A 5,000-nucleotide genomic window follows, 5' to 3' on the forward strand; every position below is an offset into this window, starting at 1 on the left:
CCGGGAGTGGGTAATTTGCGCGCCTGCTGCCTTCCTTGGATGTGGTAGCCGTTTCTCAGGCTCCCTCTCCGGAATCGAACCCTGATTCCCCGTTACCCGTTACAACCATGGTAGGCGCAGAACCTACCATCGACAGTTGATAAGGCAGACATTTGAAAGATGCGTCGCCGGTACGAGGACCGTGCGATCAGCCCAAAGTTATTCAGAGTCACCAAGGCAAACGGACCGGACGAGCCGACCGATTGGTTTTGATCTAATAAAAGCGTCCCTTCCATCTCTGGTCGGGACTCTGTTTGCATGTATTAGCTCTAGAATTACCACAGTTATCCAAGTAACGTGGGTACGATCTAAGGAACCATAACTGATTTAATGAGCCATTCGCGGTTTCACCTTAATGCGGCTTGTACTGAGACATGCATGGCTTAATCTTTGAGACAAGCATATGACTACTGGCAGGATCAACCAGGGAGCTGCGTCAACTAGAGCTGAGCAGCCGGCCGCCCGGGAGTGTGTCCCGGGGGCCCGCGCGAACACGCAAGCGTCCGCTCAATTATTCTGCAAACAGGAGGAGGCTGAGCTCCCCTGCACAACACACCTCGAAACCCTCTCAGGTCCCGGCGGCGCGCAGCGCCGTCCTAAGTACTTGGTCGGGTTCGAGAGAGGCGCAATCGCCCGGAGTTAGGCGAGTAGACGCTTTAGGTGCGACCACCCGTGCTCCCAACTGAGCTTGCCGCTGCCGACAGAGGCCCGGGAGCGTGCTGTCGTGGCATTGCCGGCGGGAGACAACACGCGCCACCTACGGTGACCGGCAGCTCCAACGCCAGCGCCACAGAAGGACAAAAGCCCCACTTGGGTGCCGAAGCGAACTCTCCCAGCACAGCGCACGCGCCAACACGTCCGCACAGCTGCCATACAAACCACCTGCGAGAACCGCTGGGGCGACCGAGCAGCAGACGGCGTCGCGGCGCCGAGCGCCGAGCGGCGGCGCATCCTCAGCGCACACAGTCCTCAATCGGACCAGCACACTGCAGATGGCCACCGCGCTTCGCACCGGGCACGCGAGGACCTACTTTGGCCGCAAGGCGCCGCGAGCAGGGGGCGCCGGCGCGCAGCTGCGCCGCCTGCCGCGTCCGTCGGCCGGCGCGCCTGCCACTGGCCGCCCCCACCAGCCGGCTGTAGCGCGTGCGCCCACGCACCGCGCTGCCAGCACGCCGGGCGGCCCCCCCTCACCGGCCGGGGATGGTCCCACCCAGCCACCGCCGCGTATCGCCTCACACCCAGATCCCCTTTCACGTTCGTGGGCATGGTGGGTCCCCTTTCACGTTCGTGGGCATGGTGGGTATCCCTGAAACAACCGGTTAATAGCTCGACCGATCGTCGCCAACACTGATTCACCTCTAGCGAGAACAACCGCACCACAACGGGTTACCTGTTGTTCATTTGCGTAACGTCACCAGCAAACGTAGACGTCCATCGCCATTTGCAACGAGTATTGCATGCCTGTGTCAGGTGTCACAACACACTACGTCTGCCCACATAGACGCAACAACATGTGCACGCCTCGAGAACACGTGGAAGGTAGCCCCCGTACGTATGCGGTGTCCATTGCGCGAACGACTGTCAGCCGGCCTCTGCAGGATGTCGCAGATGTGGAACGCGGTGCAACATGCTATCACGGTGTGTGAGAAGAGACGACTACGTCCGAATACACGCTCCACCACATCAACAGACTGCTCATGCTGATCGCCATCCAGGGCGTCCGTTCCTCCCACACGTCTGAATGGCGTACCACACTGCAATCCAGCTCTTATAGGGAGACGACACGTAGCTGCGTGCACAATATTTGGACTGTATGGTCTGCCGTTGCTAGGCGCAGTCGTCGTACGGTCACACATGTGCCACGATGTATCATTCAGTACATACGGACCAATGTGCAGTACAGTTTGTGGGTTTTGCGTACATCGGCGGACAGGTGACAGGCCGTACCACAACGTAGGCTGAGTACGTCGGCATGCGAAGGGCATTGAACATGCAAACTTCTCAACGACCAGCTTGCGAAGGCAGGGGGGAAGGGGGGGGGGGCATGTACGTCCTGCTGCTATCCACATTAGAGTGTATAGCAGGAGCATGTGGAAAGTCAGCAACACCTGCAAGGTGTTTAACATGACGCGATACACAGGGGACCGGGCAGTGCGAATAGCGAACTATATTGCGAGGGTTGCGGTTAGGCAACACTACACTAATTTAACGAGTTGCATAACAATTACAGAGCAGGTTCAGCGACAACGTGCGTCAGGTTAAGGCGCAATATAGGTTATGTTGAGGCGCAATATAGGTTAGGTTGAGGCGCAATATAGGTTAGGTTAAGGCACAACATGGGTTACGTTAAAGCGCAAATTAGGTTATGTTAAGGCACAACATGGGTTACGTTAAGGCACAACATGGGTTACGTTAAGGCACAACATGGGTTACGTTAAGGCACAACATGGGTTACGTTAAGGCACAAATTAGGTTACGTTAAGGCACAAATTAGGTTACGTTAAGGCACAAATTAGGTTACGTTAAGGCACAAATTAGGTTACGTTAAGGCACAAATTAGGTTACGTTAAGGCACAACATGGGTTACGTTAAGGCACAACATGGGTTACGTTAAGGCACAACATGGGTTACGTTAAGGCACAACATGGGTTACGTTAAGGCACAACATGGGTTACGTTAAGGCACAAATTGGGTTACGTTAAGGCACAAATTGGGTTACGTTAAGGCACAAATTGGGTTACGTTAAGGCACAAATTGGGTTACGTTAAGGCACAAATTGGGTTACGTTAAGGCACAAATTGGGTTACGTTAAGGCACAAATTGGGTTACGTTAAGGCACAACATGGGTTACGTTAAGGCACAAATTGGGTTACGTTAAGGCACAACATGGGTTACGTTAAGGTACAACATGGGTTAGGTTAAGGTACAATATGGGTTAGGTTAAGGTACAATATGGGTTAGGTTAAGGTACAATATGGGTTAGGTTAAGGTACAATATGGGTTAGGTTAAGGCACAATATGGGTTACGTTAAGGCACAACATGGGTTAGGTTAAGGCACAACATGGGTTAGGTTAAGGCACAACATGGGTTAGGTTAAGGCACAACATGGGTTAGGTTAAGGCACAACATGGGTTAGGTTAAGGCACAACATGGGTTAGGTTAAGGCACAACATGGGTTAGGTTAAGGCACAACATGGGTTAGGTTAAGGCACAACATGGGTTAGGTTAAGGCACAACATGGGTTAGGTTAAGGCACAACATGGGTTAGGTTAAGGCACAACATGGGTTAGGTTAAGGCACAACGTAGGTTAGGTTAAGGTACAACGTAGGTTAGGTTAAGGTACAACGTAGGTTAGGTTAAGGTACAACGTAGGTTAGGTTAAGGTACAACGTAGGTTAGGTTAAGGTACAACGTAGGTTAGGTTAAGGTACAACGTAGGTTAGGTTAAGGTACAACGTAGGTTAGGTTAAGGTACAACGTAGGTTAGGTTAAGGTACAACGTAGGTTAGGTTAAGGTACAACGTAGGTTAGGTTAAGGTACAACGTAGGTTAGGTTAAGGTACAACGTAGGTTAGGTTAAGGTACAACGTAGGTTAGGTTAAGGTACAACGTAGGTTAGGTTAAGGTACAACGTAGGTTAGGTTAAGGTACAACGTAGGTTAGGTTAAGGCGCAATGTCGGTTAGGTTAAGGTACGATATAGCTTAAGTTAAGGTACAATATAGCTTAGGTTAAGGTACACATTGTTGTAGGGAAAGGTGTATTTGGGGGGGGGGCGGCAGGTTCGTTGATAGTGATTATCGTAAGTGCATGCCTGCGGGATCATCCGATTTGTCACGTCAGGATGCACTTGTGGCTCATGACAGGCGGCGTTCCGATTCCAAGGTTGTGGCAGATCTGTGTCTTTCATTCCTGCCATTGTTTGTGTACTGTGACAGGAGGCAGTATTGTGATGTTGGGTGCACCCCTGTGTAGGACATGTGTGGGTGTTCGTGGCTTAGCTGAGCAATGGCGGATGTCGGAAGGGTGGGATATTCTGTTTTCTGGGTGGACCTCCCGGTCTGGTTATGATAGTGTGGATTGTGTAATGTGGCGGAGAGGATGCACTGGATGTTCTTCCATGCTGGTGGTTAGATATTGTGTGTGTGTGTGTGCCTGTTACAGGCAGAGAGTAGTGTGTGATAAGAGAGTAGTGTGTGATAAGAGTGTCTGGCTGACGTGTGGTTCTCATTATGTGCAGAGTCTTTCAGCATGTATAGGGACGGTTGTATATATTATCTGTATTCTGATGGCTCTGCATCTATTACTAATCAGTGCCGTGTCTACGGTTACTCTGGTTCCAGTCGAAACTGTTCTATCTCTGTACATTAGTGACACTGCGGCTCCACTATGTTGCCGGCCCTGTCGGCCGTTTCCCCCAGTGTATGGCTAATGATTATCAGCAATCAGTCTATTAGTCAATACCGGTAGTGTGACGACGTCAAATGTCCGGGATGGGGGAAGCTACACCCTTCCCGTGGGTCAGGGCCTAGAAAGACTCTTCCCACGCAGGAGGCTCGGACTGTCGTTACTCTTCCGAGAAATATATTTGCCCAGCGTTTTTTGTGACTGCGAGTGCGACGCCCACGGGTACCGACATGGATGGGGCGCGTCCTAGCTGATCGCTCGGCATGGGAATCAGTACAGTGAGCAATGCGATCGCGTCTGTAGCTTGTACGTGGTACAGCTCGCAGCTCATGTATAGGGACAGCGGGAATGTCGCATATTGGACATAACTCTTCATGAAACGCAAGTTATAGGTGTGGATTGCACATTACGAGTGCGGGAAACTTCCGCCGTTCATCCGCTGGCGTTGCGAGTTTGGCGGTTGGGGTGGGGCACGAGCGGGTGCGGGTGGTGTGATTGCCGGTCCACGACGTTGTGCGGCAGAGGCACTGGCGTTTGGGTGCTGTGGTCGACA

General features: G+C 52.2%; 1 non-coding gene across 1 annotated transcript in view; it reads right to left on the bottom strand.

The window, feature by feature from the left end:
• The window catches only part of LOC126444359 (small subunit ribosomal RNA), a 1,909-nt gene extending 1,440 nt beyond the window's left edge, over positions 1–469 (bottom strand). The window contains exon 1 of the ribosomal RNA XR_007582532.1: positions 1–469. This exon is cut by the window's left edge and continues 1,440 nt beyond it. This is a non-coding gene — a ribosomal RNA (small subunit ribosomal RNA).
• Positions 470–5,000: the final 4,531 nt, after the last annotated feature.

Source organism: Schistocerca serialis, unplaced genomic scaffold (genome assembly GCF_023864345.2).
Source record: "Schistocerca serialis cubense isolate TAMUIC-IGC-003099 unplaced genomic scaffold, iqSchSeri2.2 HiC_scaffold_255, whole genome shotgun sequence".
NCBI lineage: Eukaryota > Metazoa > Arthropoda > Insecta > Orthoptera > Acrididae > Schistocerca > Schistocerca serialis.